Source organism: Drosophila melanogaster, chromosome 2L (assembly GCF_000001215.4).
Source record: "Drosophila melanogaster chromosome 2L".
In the NCBI taxonomy this organism is placed as follows: Eukaryota; Metazoa; Arthropoda; class Insecta; order Diptera; family Drosophilidae; genus Drosophila; species Drosophila melanogaster.
In genome coordinates, this window is record NT_033779.5 from 9,351,705 (window position 1) to 9,365,696 (window position 13,992).

Below are 13,992 nucleotides of genomic sequence, written 5' to 3' on the forward strand. Positions count from 1 at the left end.
AATTTTCATCAGCATAAATCAAAACTCGACGGCAGTTTATTTGCATAGCGCCGGGCTTACCGAAAATTGTTGAAAAATCTATTTCAACTTTGCAGACAAATCATATTCCCGGCTAAAGCGGGAAACGGCAGAAACTTTACGGCAGCTAGAAACTTTTATTTTGTGGAACACAATAGACAGTCATCCTCAGGGGGCATTAAATGTTACTATTTACTTTCGAACTCAGGTCAGACACTTGCTTTTGAACTCCGCCTCCTTTCGCGTTGCAGGATATCCTGCAAAAATGAAGTCCTCGTTGCCTTTGTTGCTTCTTGTTAAAGTTCCACACATTGTCCTATAGCTCATCATCGCATTTGCCATTTTCTAGTTGCTACTTATTAATTATTTAATAAAGATACGCCTATTGCCATATTCCTTATATATTTTTATTATTATTCCTAGAGTTCATAGGTCTTATCGTAGAAGGGGATTCGGTAAGCCTGCCAATGGGCTGGTATTGAATTTCAATTTGAACAGGTACTCAGAGACCTAATAAAACGGGGGGAGAATGTCGAGTGAAGTTATTTATATGGGGATATATTCGAGTTCCATGTTCTTTCAATAAGCCATTGATACGTTAATGTATGGTCCTGTACCCACTTCGATTTACTCTCCCCGTGATTATATGTGTGTTTGTGCAAGAGTGTTTGTGCCGGCTTAAGTTGGATTTTTGAAGGATTTGTAGCGCCATGTTTATTTCCCGCCAAGAGCAGCGGGATTGCATTTATGAGGGTATTACGTATACGCACGGCTGGCATCGAGCGATTTTTCTGGTTTTATGGCTGCGAAGAACCAAAAACATTTATAATTTAATATAATTTTGGTTTTTTAGTCAAGAGATGAAGCAAAACACGGAAAGAGTTATAACTTGAGGAATTATAATTTCCAAAAATTAATACTAGCACAACTGACCAAGGTCCTTTGTGAATAAATTACTTGCTTTTGCGAAACCTTCTATGTTACATTTAAATAACCCTACCAGTTCCCGTCTACATCGCAAAAGAATATTGATTTGCCTATTGCTAAACAATGAGGCTTATCAAGCTCAAGACCCCTATAAATGACCAAACCCCCACAAGCGCATTATGTTCATTAACTAGACAATAGACGCCCATCTAAGACCAAATCTATTGACAATGTAATTAATGCAAACCAGAAACAATTCGGGTTCAGAGTGCAAACATCAGCAACCGGAGCACCATCTATAAACCATCAATAGGATGGCAGTGTGTTCCAGTGTGTATGTGTATCCTGTGCGTCCTGTTGTCTCAATGCAAATACAGAAAACGTGACACGCCCCCAGCTGCTCGATTTATCGTCGCAATTTCTGCCAGCTTTCCAAGCGCCATGTTTATTAGAAACCCGAAAACGTAATGCAAACAGGAACCGAACAAATATTTATATATGACATTTTAGACAATTGTGCGACACAGCTGCGAAAAGCCGGATCCTCCCCCCTTTTTGCTCCAATTTTACCCCGAGCTAATCCCCCATAGAGGTGTCACCAGTTGGATCAATCAAATCAGGCAATGAGCCATATGGAGCACAGTCACCCACAAAAGTGTGGCCCATGCAAACGCATCTGTGCGGCATCGGATTTCAGCAAAACTGTCAGAGTAAAATCCACATGAAAAAGGACCATTGTTCCGTGTGGTGACAGCATTCTGTGGGTGTTTCTGTGTGCATAATGAGTGAAACCCAATCCGCATGCAAATGTGATTAATTACAGGTGGGGGCAATGCGGGTGAACCAGGAATGCGATATGATATTGACACTCTAAATCGATATTTAGATGTAAATATTGGGGAAAGCCCTACCACAATGCAAACAACAAGCGACAGGGCAACCACAACAAATCAGCATCAACTTTTTAGAATGTGAGGAAGACTCTGCTTTCTATTTTGCCAAGCGAAATCAAAAGACAAAATTTGTTCAGCAACCGCGCTCGAAACTTCTTCAACTTTTGCCGCAGGATGAAAAGCGGCAACAACCACAACAAGGAGCAACATTAACGGCAGCCAAGTGAAATGACAACAGCAATCGGCGCTCATAAAGTTCAGAAAGTTATGTTGTTATATTATACTGATATCGGTTGTTGGTTAAAACCCCGCCCACCACCCACCACTTCGACCATCTTCATTCATAGGAAAAAGTTTTATGTTTTGTTTCGAGAATTGATGTTGAAGGCTGTCGGCCGGGGGCGAAGGCCATCGACTGCGGTTTTTAAAGTCAAAGCCAGCGAAAGGGAAAATTTCCTCGAAGTTTACAATGGAAATGGGATAAGAATCGATGCGGCTGGCGGTGAAATGCTGGTTTCGCAGGTGTCTCCATTGTTATATAATATCATTATAGCTTCTCTGAAATTATTGATGATGAAAGCTTGCAGGAATTCGTAGCAAAGGTAAAGGAGATGAAAAATTTGTGAAATATATACAGTTTTTTATATTAGGCAACAGTTGTTTTCAGACTCTAACAGATGTTTTCATGGACTTATCGTAGGAGGTACATACATCCCGATGTTGCAAATATTTATGTATATTGCTGTATAATTTAAGAATCCGCGGCATAGAAACCAGATAAGCAATTGTTTTTCTAAACATTCACATTCTGTTTTATTCCGTTTAAATGGTATTATAAGCTATTCAAATTATAACGCGTAGGCAAACAGCATTCATTTATAAATCGTTGTCCGGAATACGGACATATCAAATGCCACGTGATATTGGGAAATAGCCAAGTGTATAGAATGGCCTGGATATTGCCATTCCCGTTCAGTTTCCATTAACCACAAACGACTCTCGGGACTTCGGCCATAAATATTTCACATATCGTTGCTGTTCGCAACCAATTAGATTCCCGAACTGCAAATGGCGTGAATACCGAGGGCGGATACGGAAAACTGAACCCAACTCAGTCCGGGAAAATCATTTTCAATTTCATTTATGAAAGCAAATAAATTTTCAATTGGTTTCATTCGGCCATTTTCAACCCGCTCAGCTTTCACTTTCTTTTTTGGCCTGTAAAACAAATACATAGAAATTCCGAAAGGCCAAGTGCAGACAAAATCAACTTCTTATAAAGCTGCTTTTGCCGAGGGAATCCTTTTTACGTTTCCCACGTCTTCCCTCACCCATCGGCCAATAAAAGCCTGCTCAGTGCCCAGCCCACGTAGAGGCCGTAAAAAAGGGCGTGGCCAAGGTGTTTACCTTCCCGCCCACTTTGGTCCTGCCAGAGACATTTAATAAGCAGTTGTTGAGCGAAGGCTCAACTCCGAAACTCTCACCAGGAATTTCGAAGCTGCTCTTGTGGTCTTTAAATATTTCAAAACTCAATAGCCACTTATATACGAAAACTCTGCTTTAAGTCCATTGTTTGCTGGGCGGGCTTAAGTACAAGCTTAAATTGTTTGGTTTTTGGACAAAAGATGCAACAAGCTAGCAGGTTTTTCGGCTTCGTTTTTCATGAATCAGGTTAAAGTTCTGCAAACAGCAAATATCTTAAAGCGAGTTTAATTCTGACAATTTTTATAAGCCACATGTTTTGTTGAGCCCGAAATTTAATATTTTCTGATACATACATATAATTAGATTGCAGTCACCTCACTAGTTTGTTGGGTACCATTAGATTCATTAAGCAGAAATTGAAATATCTGTCTATACCATTTGCCTGTCGTAGAACAACTTAAATGCTGGAAACTACGAATAATTGCACGATATAATGAAGATAAATCGATTAGAATTGGTATCTGAAGGATGTATATCATCGACGTGTGTGCTGAATCCGAAATTAGTTCTTCTCGGAGGCGAAATTATGCCATCTCACCATTTATCTTCCCTCCCTAAGTTTATCGTCAATTCGATTTTATCCTGTGAAGTGCTTGGCTCAATCTCTTTGCTCCCGTTCCCTTGCGATTTATGTGCGCAGGCTTTCAATAAAAAATAAAAAAAAATATATTTCATTTTGCATTAACTTGACGAAGGGAAGAAGACAAAGAGCCAACCGAAAAAAAAAAAACTTGAATATCGAAGCCGGACTCGAGACTCCTTTAGGTTAAATATGGCAAAAAGAATGTGTGCACAAATTGGCTGTCCATTTGCGTCCGCTTTGTTCATACATAATTAGATTTCCGTTTCTCTAACTCTAAACAATTTCCCCATTTTCGTAACTTTTTCATTGCTGCCCAAGGCAATTCCTATTTAATTGGCTGTCTAATACTTGGATGGTTTCCCATTCTCTACGCTGTCCTCTTAAAAGTTCGCCAATGAAATTGCAAGCTATAATTTAACAACAATTTAAATGTGTCCTAGGGGTGCCCAACAGCCGGAACCCTTGACTTTTGACATTTCCAGGTGAACACGAATATTTTATTTGAGGCCTTTATTACTTCTCATATTAAAAGCATATATTTTCATGTTTTCCATTCTGTGTATGTACTAAACCGGAGATGTGATCATTAAAGCCGAATGAAATTCATAAGAGGGGCTCAACTTGGAAATTATTGCCCACCATTAATATTTTCCTTGGGACTGCTTCTTGATGCCAAAACTTTTTCGATGCGAGCAGGGAAACCAACAGCAAAGGATAGGCAAACAATTTCTAATTGCCCTCCAAGGACTCGTTGGTATCCTCAAGGATTTGGACATCTACATAAAAAATGATTTGCTACAAATTAAAAATTACCCAACTGAGGCGTTCTACAAACAAAAGATAGAAAGCAGAAAACTCTAAACGTTTAATTGGCAACATTTTTCAATGCATTGATAGAGGAAGGACAGTAAGAAAAACAGGATGTAGAGTGCCGTTAAGCAGGAGAAATAAAAGAGAAATTGTAAGTGTGTGGGTCCTTTAAAGTTGGCTTTACTGTGACCAGAACTTTACAGTCCTAACAGCGCTTTCTTAATTGTTCCTTTGAGCAGCGCGGTCCTTCACCCCTCCGCCATCAACTTCTGTTGCTGTCAATAATTAGAGCTGGGAATTTCCTCCGTTTCCTTGGGTTTTCCCAAATAGATTCCGGTCCCCCGGCTGGCACGCGGATTACTCGGAACGTGGCTGCTAAGCGCCTCTAATGCCACTTGGCTGCCAGGAATGGGGCAACAAGGAGCTCACTTCCGCCTGGTTGGAGTGTAGGTTGGTCCTTTTGTTTTTCGACTTGGACCAGTTAGCAGTCTCTGGCCATTTCTTTTCATTATTTTCCGGCTTTAGTGTTGACTTATGTTGCTGCCCATTGACATTGCACATGCTTTGAGTGGAAAATCTGGCCGTGTATTGATTTCATTCATTTTTAGGCTTTCTATTGTATACCTATTTTTGATTTTAAATTAAAAAAGAATCCCATCTGCAGATGAACTTTTTTTAATTACTCGAAAATTTAATTAGTTTTCATTGGGCAGAAATCCAATTACTGGTGTTTTTCATTGAACTCCAGGAAGCAGGCTGCACTAATGCCAAACTAGTTTGCTCCTCGCTAACTACTACTCTTAATTATGTAGCCTATTATCATGTTAATTGCAATTTCCCCAATCATAAATAATAATTTCATTTAATGCATAATTTATTGAAAATCACTTGGCTGTAACTCGCATAAATTAAAGTACAACAATCGATATCTGAAGCACAAGCGTAAAGCGAAAACAAATATCATGTCAAATAAAAACCAATTCTACGGATTTTAAATTTAAATTAACAAGTAGTTTGAAGAGTAATTTTTATTGAAATTACTACAAATATAACAGTACATGCAAGCACTTCAATTCTAAAAGGAAATTGTAATCATCTAAACAAGAACCTCGAAACATTAAATATTAAAATTAATTGTTTAATAATATGCAAATGTGTGTTAGCAATTAGGGATGAAAGAAGAAGCAAAACCAACATTTACAATGTGTGAATAAAGAGCAATATTAATAAATTTATTCTCGCACTCGCAATAATTGCGGCAACTTGAATGGTTGTGGCAGAAAAATCTTGGAAATTGCCACACATAATTATGTAAATGAGTTTCCACCCCAGCTCCGCTCGATTGGTGCCACCGAATGGGGTTGGGTGCTGTAAAGACACATTTTAATTACCAAGAAAATGTAAATTAACCAACAAGAGATGGCAACCAGACAAACAGACAGAAGCAACATGCCGCGGCTAACAGCAAAAGGCCATAAAACCCAAATCTCATTCGCAGGATATGTGTGTCCGTGTGCGTGTGTGTGTCTGTTGTCCTTTTCCTGAATATGTGAAAGTTTGCCTCTCTTTGCAAATGGCTGCGCATCTGTGATAACTTTACCCGCACACTGCCGAGCCGAACAGATCCCAACCATGAAAGGGACACAAAAAAAAGCATTTATGATAATAAAAATGAAATTTAAAGCATATTTAGGGATGTAGGGTCACGACCCGGACTAAGCAGCTTTAATGCATCTGCTCCCATAATTATGGGCAAATATATATGGGCATTCCATGGGTATTCGTGGGAATTCGTGGGTGTGACCTGGAAACTGACACATTCGCAGCTTTACACGCCCCATTAGAACTTTGACAGTTTGACAATGTCAGATATCAGAAGTTTTTTCTCAGACATTCCTAATTGAATGACTTTCACCTAAGTTAATGTGCAATGAAGTTTAGCGAATATTTAAAGCGACGTGTTCAAAGTGACAAAGGCCTAGAATGATGTAAAATTTTTATAAATGTGTGAGTGGATTTTTTATAAAAAGAGATATGAGATAGTTAATAATTAATTGATTATTTAGCCTTAGCAGAACGATATTTCCGCTTAACATGGCTTTATTTATCTGCCACCAGCGTTTCCGATTTCAATTTCAAATGGTTGAGTGCTTCATGTGCTTCATTCGTTCAGAGAAATAAAAATCCACCGACCGCTAAATAATTTAAATCAATTAACAGTGCAGCACCAACTGCAACATCTGTGGAAAGACCGGAGCTTAACAGAAACAATTAAATAATTTAAACTAAAACCGTTTAAGTCATTAAATCAATTCACAGTATAATGTAGGGTAAAAAAGGCAACGAACGAACTGCTCCGAACAGAGCACTTTTATCAGCATGAAAATTGTAAAAATATGCAAAACAGTTTGCAGGAAAAACTGCATCGTTCTTGGGGAAAAAGTTAGGGAAAAATGCGAAAAAAGGGCGCCAGCATTAGGGGCAATTTGTTTTGCATTACATATCACAGCAGCAGGGCACTACTATCTGATGTACACATATAGATTTTCGTGTCCCACGACACTTCCGTAATGACTGGTAAATTATTTCAACTTAAAACTTAATTGGTCACCGGGGTGGGTGACGCAATATGCTATCTAATTTGGCTGGCTTAAGGGTCAAGTTGTCCAGTGTAAAATCGAATCCAAATCCAGGACTCTTCGTTTCGTTCGGTGTCAAAGGACCGATCTCCTTTCCTCCCCCCCCCCCCCCTTGTCAGTAAGTAACCATCCAACCAACAGCTGGGGGAACATACTGTGTGTGTGCGGGTCTCGACATAACAATAACCATTTTCGGCTCACACACAGGCAGCCAGGACTTTGAGCGCTTATGCTGCATGCCAGGGCATAGATAATGTATACGCAGTGTGGTACAGAGGGCGGTGGGGTTGTGAGTCGTATTCAGTCAGCACCACTGGCATGTCAATCAACAACTGTGCAACTTGTTCGGTCTGTTGTTCTTGCACTGGCTGAACTTTGAGGTGGGCTAGGCGGTAAATGGGAAATTGAGTTTGCAGTCCCCCAAAAAAGAGGAGAAATATCAGGAAGAGCGTGTCCCTTAAATTGTATCACCAGGCACTCGCCATTCGGTTTTCCCTGAATTATTTTTTGTTTTTTTTTTTTTTTTTCATTTCTCCTTTGCGTCAAGCATCTCTGGCAATTGGCAGGCACACAAAAATCAATTGATAACAGGTGGCGTTGGCACAGGAAACGACCTGCCTTTTCCCCCTTTGGAAAGAGTCAATGGCCCAGCCTGAGACAGGCATAAAAATCGTTATGAAAACACATAAAAATTTAAAAATTCTCTGTCCTCTCCGCCCGTGTGTGTCTCATTCGCATGAAAATGCTCGGGGCGGTGTCACTTGTGTGTTGATATTAAGCTAAAAGGGCCATTAGCTATAAAAATACTTAAGATGGAAATGTGCGCAATGCCGCGGGGCATTCGAGTGGCAGAAAGAGAATAACACGGAAAGCAAAAGTCGCTCCACAAGAAGAAAAGGCGGGGAGCCAAACGACTCGGCAAACTGTCACCGAAGTTGTCAACAGCAGAGGCAGTCAGATTGGACTGCAGGAGGATACAGGTAATAGTAAAGGTAGTTGGAATGTGCATATACTTTTCCCATGTCTATCTGGAAATGGCATTAACATCTTGCCATCGCTGCGTATACGTAATATATGCGACCAGTCTTGTTACCCGTCGGATTTTAGATGCAACGGGGCACAAATTACCAGTGAAAGGTTAAGGTTTCCAATCCGGTCCATTAAATGTCAAGGATATTTATTTTCCTATTCAATTACAGCATACTAGTGTCTGTGGTCGTCAGGTCAAATATTTAAGAGCAACTTCATGAGAGACTAAACACTTATGCATGACTGCCGAGTAATGGAAACCATTTAAATGTTAAATACAGTTATGCAAATTTATCAGCAGTCCAAAATCGTTAAATGGCCTTCAATTGCCCTCATTTAAGTACGTCCAATTTACTCCGAAAAGCCTGCTGACTGCTATTCCCAAAAACCCATAGTCTGCTTAAGCGATTCCCGCGGGTAACGCGACGGCATTTTCAATTAAACTTTTCGCATAGCATTTAATAACTCCGCATAGTTTGAAAGCCTGCTTGGTTTAACAGTCTGGGTGTTGGTACAGGTCCTTTTCTGGGGGACCCAGATGTTTGCATTAGCCCAGTTCAGTTGGGTCTGCCTAGGATATGAAAGCTTTAACCATTGCAGTTTCCGAGAGATTGCTGCCTGTTTTGAGGTGAGCATGCGCCTTAAGTGTAGGCAAACTCATTTTTAAGAGATGCTGAGAGCACTAAAAGTTGGACTGACTCCAATTGCCATTTCCTGTCCACACATCCAAGGCATACTTGTGATGCTTACGTGTAATACCTTAATTTAAAGGCTCGTTCAATCTACTGAACTCAGTAAGTAGTACATTAAAAAAAAGGCTTTTCATACTACTACTTTGAAGAACGCTTAATATAGATAGTTATGTATATTTCATAAATGTATGCCCATAGTTTTGTAGATTACCCTGCCTATTGTCCAAATAAACGGTACCATAAATTAGCTCAATATTCGTTTAATTACTTGACCTGAAATCACATGGGTATTAGAGCACTCTAACCGGCATTGGGGTGAAACTTTCAGAAAGTGCCGCCGGCTGACAATCAATTTGGCAATTCCGGCGCATTAATTGCCGGTCAGATAGGACCGATGCAGCTACCGGGACCATCCGATGGCCACAAACACGCTGTGATGTCAGCAATTAACAGAGTCTAATCAGGTAAGCCCAGTTATCTGTGGCACAAATGATTCACTAATTGTCATGACCAGAACAACCGCTCTGGAGACTGGATGCAGTGCGGTCCAGTCAGTTTTGTTTTCCTTGGTTCAGTCATTAAAAGAGAAAACAAACTTAATGCCTGACTTATGCCCGAGAAGGAAAGTGGAAAAGCGGGAAAGCCGGAGGCGGAACAGGAAAGTAGCAGTCACGGTGGCAAAGTCAAGCAAATAGCCAACAAGCGTCGTCCTAATGATAACAACGTGGAGTGTCCGCAACGTACACTGCAAAAAATACTTAAGCGGGAAAAAATTAAAAAAGTTACTCATATTTCTTAACCCTTCATTAACAGTGCAACTTACTCACAATGCGATGTAATTGAATTGATAAAATATTATATCTCATTGATATAAGGGCTTTGTTGCGAGTGTCTGAAGTGTCCCTATACACACAACTTATAAAACCATTAGAAATTTAAGAGCAAAAGCGGATTTACACACGCGGAGCCGCAAGGAGCGAGTTGCCCGTTGGGTTAACCCGCTGCCATGTCCTGCCCGGCTGAATCTTGTTTCGCCGCATCATGGCATCCAGGTGCTCCATGGTATGTGGCTTGCTGCGTGCCGAAGTGCGCTCGTGTGCGTCAGACTTGTTATCCCGGGCATTAAATTGTTTGTACATGCAACAGACAAGACAACACGACACAAAAGGAACAGGAGGCGGACTACAAGTCAGCCTATTTGCTTGATAACAATAACAGAAGCTCCAACAAGCCATTTGAGCTCCGGAGGTGGAGGCCCCAATTGGGCCTGGCGGATGATGGAACTGCTAGACAGGATCCTGGAACATTGCCAGAGCCTTGAAACAGCTTTTTTCATTACAAAATAACATAAACCTTCATTTAGCTATTTGTTTATGCTTTTTATCACAGTACCCCGTACTTTTAATTTTGCGTAGAGAATTGGATTCAGTTTATTATAGATGTGGTTTGCGTGGATTCTTATAAACTTAGATACCCTGACTTTTTCAATTAGCCACACCACCAGCAAACAATTATTTTCACCCCATTACCTGTCCTTTCGTTTTATCCAGCCCTTTAAGTGTCTGCCACAAGATTTTGTATTGGCATGACAGATTATCTACACTTCTTTGATGAAGCCACATACCCGAGAACATTCCTCAAAAATGTGACAAGTTCCGCGGGGCTTACTTCGAGGTCCTGCGAATCCTTCCACTCCCACTTATGAAGGTGTGTGCTCTTAGTTGAGTTTCGCTGGAGCGTGAAATATTTTATTGCCGATATAAATCTTGTTTATGCTCGCAAAGAATAAGAATGGAACTTGGCCACAGGCAAGGATACCAGACACTCCACCTCCCTTTTTTCATGGTCCGCAGCCATCGTGGCTCACTGACTTAGTTGATGTTGTTATCGGCAAAACCAAAACCAAAAAATTCGATTTAACTTAATCGAATCTGAGGCCCCATGGAGTGTGATTCAATTCTTGGCTTGCCTAGACACTTTTCCCCAATATGTCGCCATTGTCAGACAAGTAGGTCGAAAAGGCAGGGAAAAGGGGACAAACTCAACTGGTGGAGACCAGCAAAGGCAATAACAGTGCAAAATTGGAAAGTAAATGTGAAAATCGTGTTTTAAATGCTTTCAACGTCAGACCATTCCGTCGGCAAAACACTTTCGACAGTTTGGCATTTATCAAGTTTGGATCCGGCTGACAAAACAATTTAAAATTTGTTGCCTTGGCAAAGCTGATCTAATTGAAATGTTTGCCTAGGTCAAAGTAACACATGGGGACAGAATATCTCGAGGGTCCTAGAAAAGAAAGTTCAGTTTGTCGTTAAGGAAGATTGAGAGTGCTCAGGCTTATTTTCGAACTGACTTTACTAGTGCTTAAGAAATTCACAGCTTTTCCAGTGCCAATTATATTTATACAATTTTCATTTGGAGAGCAGTCGGAATATTGCACTGCTAAATAAAAATATATGCTAAAAAAAAGTTGTATCTCCCATCTCTCCGCTTGTTTAAATAAAATTTACCCATCCGGGTCCATTTATGTTGGATGTATAAAATCTATAAGCTGCATATTAACCCCTTCTTAATCAACTGATGAAATTGTAGAGTGCATTAATTTTCTTAATGCTTTAAATTAGCTGACCTAAACACCACGACTATCCAGCTTAAAATGCGCTCATTAGGAGTCGCTCGACCGCAGGACAGATGGAAGTCTGTCCTTTTCCCTTCGTTGCTCCCGACTTTTTTCCGCGTTGTCATTTGCTGCTCGTGAGCGTGTTGAAACTGCGTTGAAATGCAAATGTCGCAGGCCATGAGGCAGCTCAGTTTTTCCGCATTTTCCCCTCTAATCCTTTTGCTGCAGCAAATGGAAATGCTTATAAATTATGCAAGGTGTTTTTTGTTTGTGGGAGGAAGGACATCTGGCGGACACCAGCAGACACTGTCATTGTGTTCATCCTTCATTTGGCAGGACTGGCTGCACTTCCGGGGAACGGTTGATGGAGAGGGGCGAAAGTGACGAGGGGTGCTGTTTATTCTGGCCATGTTGTTGTTTTCCTAATAGCTGCGAGCATTGACTTTTGTTTGTGTTTGTGGCTTGTCACCAAACAGAACCAGAGCCTCGGCTTTGGCAGGACTCTGGTGGGGGGAGGTGGTGGGTCAGCTTACAAAGAGTTGTCAGATTTGCATCACAAAGTAAGAATCCTGCGGCTGCTTTTTGGCAGCTACTCTTGCAATGCTTTAAGTGAAACAACTCTAAAACTTAGAATGTCCCATCTAAAACTATATTGCAAATTAGGTATACGTAAAAGCTCGCCATCGTACTCCTTCTGAATTTAAGCCTCATTGACTTTCTGCATTTCAATTAATGCAAATTTCAGCAGACCGATCTAAGAGATTGTCCTTCCCTTGCGCGAAAAGCTGCATTGCGTCTAAGTACACAAGGAGAAAAGATTTATCAAAGGAGATTTCAAATAATAACATGATTAGTCACCCTATCGATACGATTTTACTGTCTATATTATCATTACTATTACTTTGTAATTTTAAATTCCCATATCTTATAAGTCGAAGAACTTGATTCCATGGCAGGTATAAATACTTTCAGTTGACTTAAAAAAAAAATAGTTCGTATTTCGACTCGAAATGTTCTTGTTTTTCGTTGTGCACTTGGCCACGACAATTAGCGTGATTTTCAACGGCTGACGGAGCTGGGCGAGTGAAAGTGGGAAAAGCGATGCGGAACGAAATGCAAATCAAGCGATGCCTGCACCAAAACGACACACAAACAAATCGCCAACTGCCGCAGTGCCAGCCGCCGGCTGTCCGCATTTCGAATGCCACAGAGTTGCAACAATTCCAATTCAATTTGTCCCCCGGGAGGTGCACGGTGTAACTGATGTGGGGACTGGAGATGTAAGCTGGAGCAGCGGATCTGATGGCACTGCCTTTGACAAGTCGCTCCGCCAGCGTCACGTAAAAAGCCCCCCAATGCAGCTCCGTTGTCCGATCCTGGCTTCCTTGTTGCCGCCTGACACGTGTGCAACATGCAGCTCATGACAGACAACTTTGTTGCTACCACAGCTCATGCTTGCTAGGTATGTGGGGTATATTAGACGCAAATCCAAAAGGGTTGGGGTAATAAGTAAGTGGCACTTCATACTATTAATTTCCCATGAAATGTATGTAAAATCTATATTTAATTCGAATAAATATTAAGGAACGAGAATTTCGATACTACCCACATAGTACATAGTACTTGCAACTTAATAAAATGTATCTTTCCCTATTGACTATGAGAATTTGGGGGGTTGACCAATTCATAAACTCTTTGGTTATATGGTAAGTATCCGCGACGGGAAACGTGCATGTAATCTGCAGAAAAAAAAAAACTTTCAGGTAGCAGCTGAAAACTTTTCATGGCTAAAACTTTTACGCGCACGATTTGACAAGCCAAGCTGGTTGTTGCTGCTGGCATCTTCAACAGAACCTGGTTGCCACATGTTTCCGGCCCCCTGGTTCACCCACTTCCTCCAAAAGGACTGCACACAATGCATTTGGTTACCAGGGCAGACCCTGAAACCAATAGTTTCACCAGATTACTGTTCACTCTATATTAAACACTTTTAAATGTCAATGCGGTGGATCAGTGGCTTAGTTGAGTAAAAGTTAGTTAGTTAGTAAGAACAGTGTATGCATTCGAATTATAATTACCAAGTGTATGTAAGAATAAACAACCCTTATTAGCAGCTCTATACAAACATCTTTAAAAGCTATTTCAAAAGTTTGAAGCAAAGTTAGTGCAGGATTAGGATTCGTACCGTAGTTGCTCTCATATTCCTACTTTGCCGCTGGGGCATCCAATGCGAACTTAATCTCTGACCGACTATTCATCCTTTTGGACCATATTAATTTGCGTGCGTGTGTGTAGT

The 13,992-nt window shown here is 40.7% G+C and overlaps 1 long non-coding RNA gene across 1 annotated transcript; it reads left to right on the forward strand.

Annotated features, from left to right (window-relative positions):
- The first annotated feature begins 12,592 nt into the window (after positions 1 to 12,592).
- On the forward strand, positions 12,593 to 13,287 carry lncRNA:CR43404 (long non-coding RNA:CR43404). The gene is made up of 2 exons (NR_124164.1): positions 12,593 to 12,652; positions 12,748 to 13,287. It is a non-coding gene; the product is annotated as a long non-coding RNA:CR43404 (long non-coding RNA).
- Positions 13,288 to 13,992: the final 705 nt, after the last annotated feature.